The 15,989-nt window shown below is 48.8% G+C and overlaps 1 pseudogene; it reads right to left on the bottom strand.

The window, feature by feature from the left end:
* Window positions 1–13,784: 13,784 nt before the first annotated feature.
* Window positions 13,785–14,334, bottom strand: LOC128585662 (protein mago nashi homolog 2-like; annotated as a pseudogene).
* Window positions 14,335–15,989: the final 1,655 nt, after the last annotated feature.

Genomic DNA, 15,989 nt, shown 5'->3' with positions numbered 1-15,989 from the left:
TATCTGGGCAGAACCTGCTTCTTCACTAAGAATTCTGACAACAGATACGCCACTGGGACTGAGTTCTGTGATGTCTTTCCATCTTGGCAGGCTCCTTGTGCTTTGGGGTTTCTGCACCAGAACATGAGGTGGCTGTGGCTGGTGAAGTCTCAGCAGCTGTTGAGATCAGGTGTCTGGGAAGAGGGGTGGGCTCACAGAAGAGTGCTGTCCCTTGGGGGAAGGGTGTGAGGCCTGAGGACTCAAAGCATTTTCAGAAAACAGAGCAAGGGTGGCGCCTGTGGCTCAAAGGGGTAGGGCGCTGGCCCCATGTGCCAGAGGTGGTGGGTTCAAACCCAGCCCTGGCCAAAAACTGCAAAAAAAAAAAAAAAAGAAAACAGAGCAAACTGTTATTTTGCTTTTGAGTCTGGAATTGCAGACTCACATGGCGCTATGACCAGATCCCAAAACAATTGCAGATGGTGAATTAAAAGTCTAAGTTGGTGATGCCTGTAGCTCAAGCTGCTAAGGCGCCAGCCACATACACCTGAGCTGGCGAGTTCAAATCCAGCCTGAGCCCACCAAACAACACTGACGGCTGCAACCAAAAAATAGCCAGGCGTTGTGGCAGGCACCTGTAGTCCCAGCTACTTGGGAGGCGGAGGCAGGAGAATCGCTTGAGCCCAGGAGTTGGAGGTTGCTGTGAGCTGTGATGGCACAGCACTCTACCCAGGGTGACAGCTTGAGGCTCTGTCTCAAAAAAAGAAAAAAAAAAAGATAGCTGGGCGTTATGGCAGGTGTCTGTAGTCCCAGATACTCAGGAGGCTGAGGCAAGAGAATCGCTTAAGCCCAGGAGTTTGAGGTTGCTGTGAGCTGTGATGTCACTGCACTCTACCCAGGGCTGTAGCTTGAGGCTCTGTCTTTTTTTTTTTTTTTTTGTAGAGACAGAGTCTCACTTTATGGCCCTCGGTAGAGTGCCGTGGCCTCACACAGCTCACAGCAACCTCCAACTCCTGGGGCTTAAGCGATTCTCTTGCCTCAGCCTCCCGAGTAGCTGGGACTACAGGTCCCCGCCCCAACGCCCAGCTATTTTTTGGTTGCAGTTTGGCCGGGGCTGGGCTTGAACCCGCCACCCTCGGTATATGGGGCCGGTGCCTTACCGACTGAGCCACAGGTGCCGCCCGAGGCTCTGTCTTAAAAAAGAAAAGTCAAAGTTAATGCATTTTGTCTGAAAGAAGAAAGGTGACAGAAACCCATCTTCCCTCCTCAAAGAGACTCCTACGAGAATATTAAGGTCCATGTGATAACTGAGCCCGAATTCCAACCTGTCACTGCACTCCAGAAGTAAACAAAGAATTGTTCAAGCAGAGCAGTGGCACAGAGAGGCGGCCCAGAGGTGAGGAGGAGCTGTTCCGAGTGGAGCCTGAGTCTGAGCACCAGACAGGACTTCTCTCTCCAGGGGGCTGTGGGGCAGAGGACTCTAACCTCAGGACACCTTTAAAGAAGTAGCCCTTGTAATTTTCCTCATGAGAATCTTGCTCTTGTGCCTAGAAGTTTCCTTGCACTTCTAGAGAAAACCAGTTTGGTGTCAAGTTAATCCTGACAGATTGTGCTGAAGGCCTCAGAAAGGCAGACATAAAAGGTAAGAATGAGGGCACAGAACTCCTAGCAGGGCCAGCCGGGCAGGCAGGGCAACCAGAGAAGAGGCAAGAATTTCATACATACCAAAGATTGAAGTCAGCAGTAGAGTCAGGCCTGCTGTGAAGAAGCTCAGGCTTGAGGCAGAAGGTGCTCACCCTGTCCCCACAGGCCAGGCTCAGCAGACGGAGAGGGACACAGCGCCTGGAGGGCCTCCCCTCTGCCCTCTGCCTTCCCTGTCCTGGCAGCTTCAGGATCTGGTCCTGCTCTTAGAGGGCAGCTCAAGCCCCACTGGGTGTTTCTCCTCTCCTTTGCCTAACAGTCGCTGTGGCAGTTCTGAAATAGAGGTCCCGGGGTCCTGTCCCCACTTCTGGGTGATCTGTTCATGAGCTGCACAGTGGCTCTGAGAGGCTGCCTGGCATGCTGCCTGTGGGAGCTTTGCCTGTGAGCTGGTCTCAAACCCAGGTGTGCAGGAATCTACTTCAATTTATTTCTCAATAACAACCTAATTTGTGTGTGTGTGTGTTTTTAAGAGAGTCTCACTATGTTGCCCTGGGTAGAGTGCTGTGGTATCACAGCTCACAGCAACCTCAAACTCTCGGGCTTAAGTGGTTCTCTTGCCTCAGCCTCCCAAGTAGCTGGGAATACAGATGCCTGCCACAATGCCCCGCAATTTTTTTGTTGCAGTTGTCATTGTTGTTTAGCTGGCCCGGGCCGGGCTCAAACCCGCCAGCCTTGGTGCATGTGGCTGGCGCTATAACCACTGTACTATGGGCGCCGAGCCAACCTAATTTGTGTTTTAAGCTCCCATTACCCTGGGGTGCTGGAAACTTAATTGTAGTTCAACGTAAGGGCTTCCCACCTTTACCTGGGAGCTCCCTAGTGCTTCTATAGCAAGATTTTGCTGGTTATGACTGAAGGCATTTCCTTACTGAGGGAAAAGACTTACTGATAGACTCCCCTGGGTCAAAGGTTAGTTCCTCTAGTTCTGGTCTCAGTGTAGCCAGGATCAGGATCTGAGTTAGGAAAGCAGTAAGTGCCCAGTGCAAGACTAGAATGGACCAGCCTGTGACAGTGGTGGCCAGAACCTAGTGAGGAAGGATCGGAAAGGGTCCACTCTGTTGATCTAAAGCTGAAGTCTTCTGTCCAAACTGCCCTCTCTCCTGACTTCTCATCTCCTGCTGTTGTTCTGCAAAATCCTAAAGTCATCTTCACTCCTTTCTACCCTTATTCTACTAATTTTATTTTATTTATTTATTTTTGAGACAGAATCTGACTATGTTGCCCTCGGCAGAGTGCCGTGGCATCACAGCTCACAGGAACCTCAAACTCTTGGGCTTAAGTGATGCTGTTGCCTCAGCCTCCCACGTAGCTGGGACTACAGGTGCCTGCCACAAGCCCAGCTATTTTTTGTTGCAGTTGTCATTGTTGTTTTAGCAGGCCCAGGTTTGGTTTGAACCTGCCAGCCTCGGTGTATGTGGCTGGTGCTGTAACCACTGTGCTACAGGCACCGAACCTACAAATTTTATTTTTATTTTTGAGACAGAGTCTCACTATGTTGCCCTGGGTAGAGTGCGATGGAATCACAGCTCACAGCAACCTCAAACTCTTGGCCTCAGCCTCCTCAGTAGCTAGGATTACAGGCACTTGCCACAGTGCTCAGCTCATTTTTTCTATTTTTAGTAGAGACAGGGTCTCATTTTTGCTCAAGCTAGTTTTTAACTCCTGAGCTCAAGAAATCCTCCTGCCTCAGCCTCCAGAGGGCTGAGATTATAGGCGTGAGCCCCTGTGCCCGGTTCCTAACTTTAGAATAGTAAGAAACTTTAGACATCACCTTCCCCAGGGTCTTCATTTTACAGGTGAAGAAGTTATGACTCAGAGGAGGCAAACACAGAATCCAGATCACCACAGATGGGAATTGCTGGCCTGGTTGCCCAAAGGCTTCCTCTTCTTCACACATTCGTGTGTCCTCCTGCATTCTGTGGCCACCACCTGACCAAGATGTCCTCACTCCTCCATGGATGACCTTGACAGAGATCAATGCAGAAGCCTACTACTTTGCTCATGGTGGCAAAGGAATGTCTTCTCTTCTTCCTCATATCCTGTTCAGTCTTCAGGTGGCTCCAGTGCCACCTCTTCCAAGAAGCATTTGGTGTTCCAACACAACCTCTCCCCTCCAGCTACACTTGGAGCTCATCATCCACATAGTTCATGCACAGGGTGACTGTAGTCAGCCTGCATCTTTATGTTAGGAACTTTTCTTTTTTTTTTTTTTTTGTGGAGACAGAGTCTCACTTTATGGCCCTTGGTAGAGTGCCGTGGCCTCACACAGCTCACAGCAACCTCCAACTCTTGGGCTTAAGCGATTCTCTTGCCTCAGCCTCCCGAGTAGCTGGGACTACAGGCGCCCGCCACAACTCCCGGCTATTTTTTGGTTGCAGTTCAGCCGGGGCTGGGTTTGAACCCACCACCCTCGGTATATGGGGCTGGCGCCTTACCGACTGAGCCACAGGCGCCGCCCCATGTTAGGAACTTTCCAATAATTAGATTATAAATTCTTAAGAGCAGAGTCTTTCCCATTCGATCCTGCAATCCTATTACTGGGCATCTACCCAGAAGGAAAGAAATCCTTTTATCATAAGGACACTTGTACTAGACTGTTTATTGCAGCTCAATTTACAATCGCCAAAATGTGGAAACAGCCTAAATGCCCACCAACCCAGGAATGGATTAACAAGCTGTGGTATATGTATACCATGGAATACTATTCAGCCATTAAAAAAAATGGAGACTTTACATCCTTCGTATTAACCTGGATGGAAGTGGAAGACATTATTCTTAGTAAAGCATCACAAGAATGGAGAAGCATGAATCCTATGTACTCAATTTTGATATGAGGACAATTAATGACAATTAAGGTTATGGGGGGGGAAGCAGAAAGAGGGATGGAGGGAGGGGGGTGGGGCCTTAGTGTGCGTCACACTTTATGGGGACAAGACATGATTGCAAGAGGGACTTTACCTAACAATTGCAATCAGTGTAACTGGCTTATTGTACCCTCAATGAATCCCCAACAATAAAAAAAAAAAAAGAGCAGAGTCTTGCTTACAGGTCCTGTTTCCCCTGCAGGATCCAGCACTGAGGCCTATGTGACAAAATTTCAGTCGTGCTTGTGTAGTGGATGATAGCAAAATGCTTAGTAATGTCCACTGAGGTGCCCACCTGTAGTCCCAGCTACTCGGGAGGCTGAGATGGGAGGATTACTGGAGCCAGGAGTTTGGGACAAGCCAGACCCTGTTTCTAAAAATTAAAAAAAAAAAAAAAAAACTGCCCAGACTACTACTCACAGCTTACTGTAACCTCAAATTCCTTTTTTTTTTTTTTTGAGACAGAGTCTCACTATCATTCTCAGTAGAGTGCTGAGGCATCATAACTCACAGCAACTTCAAACTCTTGGGCTTAAGCCATTCTCTTGCCTCAGACTCCTGAGTAGCTAGGACTACAGGCACCTGCCATACTCCCAGGTATTTTTTAGAGACAGGGTCTCAATGTGGCTCAGGCTGGTCACAAACTACTTAGCTCAAGCAATCTGCTCATCTCAGTCTCCCAGAGTGCTGGGATTACAGGCATGAGCCACTGCGCCCTGCTATAACTTCAAACTCTTAAGTATCCCAGGATCCTCCTGCCTCAGCCTCCTGAATAGATGGGACCACAGGTGTGAGCCACTGCATCAGCTTGGAAATGTTTAGTTCAAGGGGCAAGGAAACTCGTAGAGAGGCTGAAGTTAAGGGGAAGAACTGTTACATCAGCCAATTGTACCTCATTCTAGAAGAAGAGGAAAGACACTGAACGTACAAAGGACCTGAGTCAGAAAGAAGAGGGTCGGGCTCGCTGTGGGTGAGGTACAGGCTGAGCAGGATGTGACCCAGGCTCACCCCTCTGACCACAGACACAGGAGTGACATCCACAGATGCAAGCAGCTGGACACAGGCCCGTAGTAGGATTTCTGGTGCTGTAAAGTGACCACTGCTCTTCTGGGACTAAGAAGTGGGACCCTGCCCAGCATCCTTCGTTGGCCCCAGGGGCCTCATAACTAGGCGGAGACTCCCACCGCTCCCACCTGTCTCTTCGCCTTGACTCTCTTCACGCCTGCGTTCCCACTGGGCAGGAACCTTCCCTGGGGCTGGCAGCTCATGTGTGCACAGAGGCATCTCGGCTGGGTCCAGGTCCTGCCTTTGGAGTTTTGCAGCTTGCTATCTCCCTGTGCCGTGGCACACAGTACATAGGTGCCCAGTCACGCTGTTAAGTGAACGCATCATATTCGCCATGTGTTCCCAAGGCTTTTTCTTGGAAGCTCTGATGAGCCGGGCCTGGGCCAGCGTCGGAGGTGATCCCTGCTCCTGGGCTGGGCGGCGTCTTCCCTCCCACCCCAGTATCTGGAGCAGCTCTGTCTCCTCTTCCTCTTTCCTCCCTCCTCGGGCAGTGCACTCGGCACCACTGGAGAGGTGGTCTGAGCAGAGACAGCTGATGGTTTTGGAAGCACGAAGGGCACTTGTTCCCAATAACACCCCCTGTCCTCTCACATAAGGTCCCCCCACTTGTCCCAAAAACTGGGAATACCCGTAGGGAGAGGGCCAGAGAATACTGCAGCCAAAAATTCCTCACCGAGCTTGGCACACAAGCATGGGTGACTGTGCTCTGACCTTCAAAAGAGGCCTCAGAGGAAGACATTGAATGGTGTGAATGTTCCAGAGCCAGAGAGGAAAGCAGCTCTTTGATTTGATTGACCAGAGAGGGCCATCCTGGTCGCTTCTCCAAGTGTGAGATTGGGAGGTCCTCATCTGTCATTACGTCCTGCCAGGGACCTGTCATCAGCAACTGACTCTATTCCCTGACTCGCGGACCCAGATTACTGGGGATCTGAGCGTCAGGGAGGGCTGGGCTCCTGACTGATGGCTGAGAACAGGTGTGTCCTGCAGCCACACCAGAGCCTATTTCTGGGCAGTGAAGCAAATCCAAGCCAAGATTCTATAATGAACTGGAGAAGGCCCCCATCTCAGCCTCCATGTGCTGGGCAGGGCTGGGTGAACTTTCAGTAAAAGCAAATGATCAGCCAACATATTGGGAGTCAACCCTTCATAAAAATATCCAAGAGAGGGGCGGCACCTGTGGCTCAAAGGGGTAGGGCACCAGTCCCATATGCCTGGCCAAAAACCACACACACACACACACACACACACACACACACACACACACACAAAATATATATATCCAAGAGATGAGTTCAGATGTGAGTAAAGAGCTCTTGGTGGGGCAGAGAGGGTGCTGTGCTCTTTTCATTAAGATTGGGGGTTCAGAGGAGCCTGGGGCAGAGGAGAACAGTGGCTTCAGTGATCTAAGCAAAGTACTTACCTCCAGCAGGTCTCTCCCAGAGCCTGCAGTCCACACCTGGGGGCCTCTGCACCCTGGGGTGAGGTGCAGCCCTCCTGCACCCCGCCTCTCTAGGGCAAGTTCCTTACAGTGGAGGCATGTGAGTACAGGTTAAGGGTGGGGTGGGGCCTGGCAGTGGGTTTGTCACTGCCCCACCCTGGCCCAGGGGGCTGGGTTAAGGGTGGGGAAAGGTTTCCCCCAGGTTTCTGCTATGCCGAGACTAGCACCTTCCTCCTCACCCTGTCCACTTCTCTAGCTTTGGTCCTTTTTTTTTCTTTATCTCAAGCTGTTGTCCTGGATAGAGTGCTGTGATATCATAGCTCATAGCAACCTCCAACTCGGGCTCAAGTGATCCTCTTGCTTCAGTTTTTGTATTTTAGTAGAGACGGGGGTCTCACTTTTGCTCAGGCTGGTCTTGAACTTGTGATCTCAAGCTGTCCACCCGCCTCAGCCTCCCAGAGTGCTAGGATTACAGGTGTGAGCCACTGCATCTGGTTTTGACTAGTGTTAAAAGAAAAAAAAAAAAGCCCATGCCCAGGTGTATGTAAACACATGTGTCAATATTCTCCTTTTGCTGTCTTTTTTTGGTTACAGAGACTCTCCTAAGGGGCTGGTAAAATCTCTGGGTTCTCTCCCTAAAATAAGGTACACACAAAAAATGATGAGCGTACGATTTCAGGGTGTTACACGCACCATGTGACGGATTTTGCCTGACTCAGCAAGGGATTCTGGTTGTGGCTTACAATAACTGGGTCTGATCTACACTGTATTTCCTTAACTCTCCCCCCCCCCACCACCACCGTACACACAGCCCCTGGCATCTGGGATCTTGATGAGATCTCAGCAAAACGGGTCTTCCAAGGCCTTCAAAAAACCTAAAGCAGATCAGCCATTAGTGCCTTTTATTTATTTTTTTGTTGTTGTTGCAGTTTGGCCGGGGCTGGGTTAGAACCCGCCACCCTCGGCATGTGGGGCCGGCGCCCTACTCACTGAGCCACAGGTGCCGCCCCATTAGTGCCTTTTAAAAATAGCTTCCCGGGTGGCGCCTGTGGCTCAAGGAGTAGGGCGCCGGTCCCATATGCCAGAGGTGGTGGGTTCAAACCCAGCCCCGGCCAAAAAAAAAAAAGAAAAAAAAATAGCTTCCCATTATATTTAGCATTAAATAAAATGCAAACTCTTTCTTTTTTTTTTTTTTAGAGACAGAGTCTCAGTTTATCACCCTCAGTAGAGTGCTGTAGTGTCGCAGCTCACAGCAACCTCCAACTCCTGGGCTTAGGTGATTCTCTTGCCTCAGCCTCCCAAGTAGCTGGGACTACAGGCGCCCGCCACAACACCCAGCTATTTTGTTGTTGTTGTTGTTGCAGTTTGGCCGGAGCCAGGTTTAAACCCGCCACCCTTGGTATATGGGGCCAGCGCCCTACTCACTGAACCACAGGCACCGCCCTAAAATCTAAACTCTTAATGTGTTGGAGGAAGTCCTTCATGCCTGCTGCTGCCTGAGCCTTCTCCTGGTCTCATCCCACCATGCTGCCTTTTGCTTACACTGTTATAGTCACACCGTCCTTTCTGTTCTTTATTGAACATGTCAGTCCTGGTCCTGCCTCCGGGCCTTTGCTTAAGGGGCTCCCTCTGCCTGGAAAACCATTTCCTTTTTATGAGACAGAGTTTCACTTTGTCACCCTCAGTAGAGTGCTGTGTTGTCATAGCTCACAGCAACCTTAAACTCTTCAAGTGATATCCTGCCTCAGCCTCCCAATGCGGGACTATAGGCACATTCCACAACGCCCTGCTATTTTTTTAGAGACAGGGTCTCAGTTTTTGCTCAGGTGGGTCTCGAACCCCTGAGCTCAAGCAAGCCACCTGCCGCAGCTTCCTAGAGTGCTAGGATTGCAGGCTGAGCCATCACACCCAAGCTTAGGAAAACCATTTCTGCTGAGAGTCACCTTGATGGCTCCTCTGGCCACTGGGGTGTCAGCACAGATGTCCTTCCTTTGAGCCTGTCCCTAACTGCCCTTTGTATAGCTGCCCCCACCCAGCACTGGCTCTCTGTTGCATCATCCTACTTTATTTTCCTCAGGGCATTTGTTACTTATGAAATTACCTTATTTTAATCATTATTTACTGTTTATCTTCATCCTTAGGGGGTGAGCTCTACAAAGTCCATAACCTTGCCCATCCCATCTAACCTTAACTCTGCCCCTAACAGCCCCTCTACTACACACTCAGAGAATATCTATAGAATGAATAAAGTATGGTAGTGGAGGTTAGAAGAGAGTTCCAGCTCAAATCTCCATCCCTTAGGGCGGCTCCTGGCAATCCCTGGCCCAAGTTCTAGGCAAAGTTCCTGCCTTTCCCTAGATCTCTGGAGCCACTCCCCACCAATCAGCATTTAACAAAACCTCCTTTGTGATTTTGTGCCTGGAGGGTTTCATGTGAGCCAATTGGCCTTCCTGCTTTAGCTCTGCTGAGTCCAAAGTTCTGGTCAGTGTTTCCAGTGTAACAGCCAGCAGCTCTGTAGTCCAAGCGCTCAGGGGAACAAGAGGACTGACCAAGGACAGTGCCACCTCTTCTACCTGCACTTTCATTTCTGGGTCTTGTGGCAATAAAGGAAGACCAAGCAAATGAGAAAAGCAAAGGCTATTTACTCTGAGTTTGCTACAGGGAGGGACACAGCCACCGGAACTTGCCTTTGACAGAGGTTCAAAGGCAGGTAGACGAGTGGGAAAGCTTTACAGAAGGGTGAGGGAAGGATTCAGGTGTGTCCCGAGAGCACATGTAGTGAGAATAAGATGGAGTCAGGCAGGCTGGGGCTGACACAGCGGGTCTGGTCAGTTTAGGTCCTACGTGACCTTCACCTCACATCTTCCATTCTTGTTTTGTAAATTTAGCGTCAACCTAAAATTAAATATCTTGAATAGTTTAGGGTGAATTATTTCTCCTAACCCTCCCTTTAGGAGAGTAACTTTTGAATTGGAAGTGTTGTAATAGGTCACGATACAACAATAATGTTGATTATTATTTAAGATAAGGGTTAATATGGCTTTTGCTTTGAACCTTTATATACGAAACTGTGGTTTCGGAAATGGAAGAATAGAACGGTCTTGGAGAGGCTACTCTCACTGTTCTCCAGAATCCCAGCCTTCTGATAGTAAAGTTTGGTGGAACTGTCCCTAACTCTGTGGATTGGCTGGACACTGACATGTGGCCGGACCCCTCTGTCCAGTAGCACCCTGGTTGGAGGCTGTTGGCAAGAGGAAGCTGTAGGTGGGCTACCCAGACATGTGATTGGTTAAGGGATGCATATTTGGCTTTCTCTGCTTGGTCCTAAATAGGAACAAAAATTAGGGAAGCTGGCCAGGTTTGGTGGCTTATGCCTGTAATTACAACATTTTGGGAGACCTAGGTGGGTCTAGGGGCTAGGAGTTAAAGATCATCCTGGGCAACACAATGACCCCATCTCTACACAAATATTTTTAATCAGCTGGCTGTGGTGGGCACATGTAGTCCCAGCTATTCAGGAGGCTAAGGCTGGAGCATCACTTGAGCCCAGGAGTTTGAGTTTACAATGAGCTATGATTGTACTACTGCACTCCAGCCTGGGTGACAGAGGGAGACCCTGTCTCAAAAAAAAAAAGAAAAAGAAAAAGAAAAATTAAGGAAGCTGTCAGTTACTAATCAAGTCCTGTCCATTTGGGGCTGACTGTTACAGAAGTTATTATGTAGCTTCCTGGATTGTCACTGGAGATAGCAGTCTGGCTCCTGCAAGACTGACTCACAGCAGGCTGATCTCTGGGGGTGTTGTACATAAAAGAGTTAATTTCTGAGCAGGTGGCCATAGGTGGTAGATTGAAGCTCTATATATTCTGGCCATTATCCACTTGTATATTCAGTTTCTTAGTCTGCAGAGCAGATCAGTCACTTAAGGTTTCTATGTCCCTTCCCTTAAATCTGTGAGTATCCTGAAAGAGCAAAGCCATTGGCATTTCATTCCTTTCCCCAGCTGCTCTCTGCACAAAGAAGGGTGATGGGCAATGGAAAGCACAGCCAGGCCCTTGTCTCCAGAGGCTGAAGTGCAGCCTGATGTCACTGCCATACGACTGGCTCAGAACAGAGACTTTTGACTTGGAAGTTTAGGGCAGCTTCGTGGGTGAGGTTTCCAGAGTCCCAGTCTGAACCCAAAGCGGTATTTCTACAGATGGAAACTGGGTAGAGAAAGGGAAGGGGCTCCTGGAAGGGAACGCTGAAGAAGGCCACAGGCTGTGGGGCCTTTAGTCACTTGTTCTCTCTGGGTCTCAATTCTTTAGCAGTAGAGCAGCTATGAGACAGACATGCCCTGCAGGAAGGTGCTTTATGAGTCGTGAAGGTTTCAGGGTAAGGAAGGTCTTACTGACAGGAGGAGCCTTTCTTAAGAAGAGGAGCCTGGGAGAAAATGCCATGAAGGCTATGTTAACCAGTCCGATGAAAATATTTCAAACTGTATATAAAACCAGCACATTGTACCTCATGATTGCATTATTGTACACAGCTATGATTTAATTAAAAAAAAAGAAGAGGAGGACGAGCCTGAACGTCAGCCCCAGCTGTCACAGTGGCGGTGACCAGAATTTGGTGAGTATGATGTCCTGCTCTGAGCCTTCATCACAACGGTCCCACCAGGTAGTTACTATTATTAACTTTGTTTTGCAGATGAGGAAACTGAAGTGCACAGTGATTAAAGAACTAGCTTAGATTCACACAGCGTAAGCCTCAGAAAGGAGGCAACGGTTAGATTTTGCGTTTTGCACAGAACGAGTTATAACTGTGCCCCTACAAAATGCTGCTTTCTAATTCAAAGTTTTGTCCTTGAATATATGTGTGGCACTTTTTTTTTGCAGTTTCTGGTCGGGGCTGGGTTTGAACCTGCCACCTCCAGCATATGGGGTCAGTGCCCTACCCCTTTGAGCCACAGGTCCCACCCATGTGTGTGGCTCTTTTAGTCACAATAAAAAACATGCGGGGTGCTATGGCTCACACCTGCAATCTCAGCAAGGGGAGGCCAAGGCAGGAGGATCCCTTGAGCTTAGGAGTTTGAGACCAACCTGAACAACAGCCAAACCCCGTCTCTATGAAAAATAGAAAAAGTTAGCTAGGCATTGTGGTGTAGGCCTGTAGTCTCAACTACTCAGGAGGCTGAGGCAGGAGGATTGCTTGAGCCCAAAGGTTTGAGGTTACTGTGAGCTGTGATGATCACTGCACTCTAGCCTGGGTGACAAAGTGAGACTCTGACTCAAAACAAACAAACAAACCAAACAAGTTTTGGTTTTTTTTTTGAGTCAGAGTGTAACCTAATCTAACCAATGGTACCTCAGCCATTTGCTTGTGTTAACTGGCCTGATCTTTACAACAGCCCTCTGAAATAGGAACTGTGATTATTATTCCCGTGCTATACCAGAGAAAACTGAGGAACTAAGTAACTTTCCTGAGGGAATACAGCCCAGACCTCTGCACATCTACCTCAGCCACAGTGCCCCTTGTCAAGCAGGGACACGACTGCCCAGCAGTCAAGCCCCGATCCACAGCAGTGGCCCCACATAATGCCTGTGGTGAGGAGGCAACCTCAAGTCTGTGGTTCTTGCCTTTCTGGATCACAGAGTCCTTTGAGAACCTGACAGACACTTTCCCCAGAATGGGTGCACACATAGCTTCTGCATGTACTTTGGGAAATTCACAGATTCCCTAAAGTGGATAATAAGGGAAGACTTCTGAGGTGAACGCTTCAGCCTATGGATATTCTCCAGTCTGGAGCCAAAGGGCAAGCCTTAAGTTCTAAAAGGTTTCACTTTTAGCTCGGTACCTGTAGCTCAAGCAGCTAAGGCGCCAGCCACATACACCAGAGCTGGGAGGTTCGAATCCAGCCTGGTCCTGAAAAACAATGACAACTACAACCAAAAAATAGCCGGGTGTTGTGGCGGGTGCCTATAGTCCCAGCTACTTGGGAAGCTGAGGCAAGAGAATCTCTTAAGCCCAGGAGTTGGAGGTTGCTGTGAGCTGTGACGCCACATTACTCTACCCAGGGCGACAGCTTGAGGCTCTGTCTCAAAAAAAAAAAAAAAAAGTTTTCATTTTTGAGATAATAGAAACAAAAGTCCACATTTACTTTCATTTACTTCATCAGAGAAAGGAACAAAAAGCAGCCTATCCTGCAGACCCCCAGTTTCTTTCCCACAACCACGCAGCTGAACACAGCCGGAGGAAATTTCATAATTCTGCGATTTATGCCAGTGCACATGGTTTCTAATCCCGCTGGGTCCTTAACACTACTTGGCAACTCCTACTTGTACCAGACAAATTGCTCACAGCCAGTTCCCACAGTGGCCATTCCAGCCCCTCTTTAATGATTCCCTAAACTTTAACAGTTTTCATGTGATGGAAGAAGCATACTTGCACAAACTTTAATTCACATCTTCCATAATTTTTTTTAAACATCTTTATTTATTTATTTATTTATTTATTTTTTGTAGAGACAGAGTCTCATTGTACCGCCCTCGGTAGAGAGCCGTGGCGTCACACGGCTCACAGCAACCTCTTAACTCTTGGGCTTATGCGATTCTCTTGCCTCAGCCTCCCGAGTAGCTGGGACTACAGGCGCCCGCCACAACACCCGGCTATTTTTTGGTTGCAGTTTGGCCGGGGCTGGGTTTGAACCCGCCACCCTCGGCATATGGGGCCGGCGCCCTACTCACTGAGCCACAGGCGCCGCCCTAAATTGGTTTAATTTTGAAGTGTAATCCAATGAGACTGAAAACTAAACATTTTAGGTCTTGTACCAAGTAGTAAAATATTCGAAGTCCTTCAGGATCCTTTGACTGATTTACATCAATAAGAGAACCTATTTTTTTTTTTTTTTGGCCGGGGCTGGGTTTGAACCCACCACCTCCGGCATATGGGACAAGCGCCCTACTCCTTGAGCCACAGGCGCCACCCAAGAGAACCTATTTTTGATGTGGTAAAAGAAATATGCTCATCTCCAATAACAATTTCCAGCTCCTGTCAGCCAACCCTGTCAGGGGGAGGCCACAAAGCATCATCTTCTTTTGTAATTTCACTGTCATCAATAATTCTCTTCAATTCTTCCATTACACTCTTGTGTACGTAAGCCTGTTTTCTGATCATCACATCATTTTTGTAATTACTGTTGTTGGCGTATCTAAGCTTTCCGTCCAGCCGAAACTCGAACTCTGGAAACTTGTGTCCAAATTTGCCCTTGTGCCCTACATAGTAGTGCAGGTAGAAATCGCTAGCCATAGACATTTTTGTCTCAGGAAGCCCGCCTAAATCCTGGCCAACGTGCCGCCCAGCACCTGACAGTGGCCTTATTTATTTATTTTTGAGACAGAGCCTCAAGCTGTTGCCCTGGGTAGAGTGCCGTAGCATCACAGCACACAGCAACCTCCAACTCCTAGGCTTAAGTGATTCTCCTGCCTCCGCCTCCCAAGTAGCTGGGACTACAGGTGCCTGCCACAATGCCCAGCTATTTTTTGGTTGCAGCTGTCATTGTTGTTTGGTAGGCCCAGGCTGGATTCCAACTGCCAGCTCAGGTGTACGTGGCTGGCTCCTTAGCCGCTTGAGCCACAGGTGCCAAGCCCACACCTTCCATGATTTTTATCTTTTTCCTCCTTCCATCTGTGCTCTTGATCCTTCTCTCTCTCTCTTTTTTTTTTTTTTTTTTGAGACAAAGTCTTACTATGTCACCCTTGGTAGAGTGCTATGGCATCACAGCTCACAGCAACCTCAGACTCTTGGGATTAAGTGATGTTCTTGCCTCAGCCTCCCAAGTAGCTGGGACTACAGGCGCCCACAAAAACACCTGGCTATTTTTTTTGTTGCAGTTGTCATTGTTGTTTAGCAGGCTCGGGCTGGGTTCAAACCTGTCACCCACCCTTGATGCATGTGGCCAGCACTGTAACCACTGTGCTCCGGGCATCAAGCCAGTTTTTTTTTCTTTTTCTAGAGAGAGTCTCACTAGGTTGCCCTCAGTAGAGTGCTGTGGTGTCACAGCTCAGAGCAATCTCCAGTTCTTGGGCTTAGGCGATTCTCTTGCCTCAGCCTCCTGTGGGACTACAAGGGACTACCGGTTCCTGCCACAACGCCTGGCTACCTTCTCGGGGTTTTTTTGTTTTTTTTGAGACAGAGCGTCAAGCTATCACCCTGGGTAGAGTTACGTGGAATCACAGCTCACAGCAACCTCCAGTTCTTGGGCTAAAGTGATTCTCCTGCCTCAGCCTCCGAAGTAGCTGGGACTACAGGCGCCTGCCACATTGCCCAGCTATTTTTTGGTTGTAGTTGTCATTGTTGTTTGGCGGGCTCAGGCTGGATTCGAACCCGCCAGCTCTGGTGTATGTGGCTGGCGCCTTAGCCGCTTGAGCCACAGGCACCGAGCCCCTTCTCTCTTTTTTTGATAGTGATGTATTTACAGGCTACTGAGCCCTCCCTATACAGGGTCAGGCCCTAGGATACCTCTCCTACTGTCTGTTCTCATGGAACTTCCAGTGCAGGGACAAAGATCATCATTCAACAAGTAATTACAAGTATGATGAGGGGTGCTTAAGGGAGAGTGGAGATTGTTACAGAACATGTTGATCTGGGGCTTTGGGAAAGGCCTCCTTGAGGAAATGACATTTAAAGCTGGGATCTGAGGGATGATGTCAGTTAGGAATGCTTTCAGCCACACAGAACAGAAAACCTGACTAACAGTGAAACCATAGGATGTTTATTGTTTCCTCAGGAAGCCTGGCAGTGGAGGGTCCCAAAGGGTTTTTTTTTTTTTTGAGATAGAGTCTTATTTTGTCACCCTCTGTAGAGTGATGTGGCATCACAGCTCACAGCAACCTCCAGCTCTTGGGGTAGGTCGATTCTCTTGCTTCAGCCTCTCGAGTTACTGGGACTATAGGCACCCGCCACAACGC

This window comes from Nycticebus coucang, chromosome 5 (assembly GCF_027406575.1).
Source record: "Nycticebus coucang isolate mNycCou1 chromosome 5, mNycCou1.pri, whole genome shotgun sequence".
Taxonomy (NCBI): domain Eukaryota; kingdom Metazoa; phylum Chordata; class Mammalia; order Primates; family Lorisidae; genus Nycticebus; species Nycticebus coucang.
This window is presented reverse-complemented; position numbering and strand designations above follow the sequence as displayed.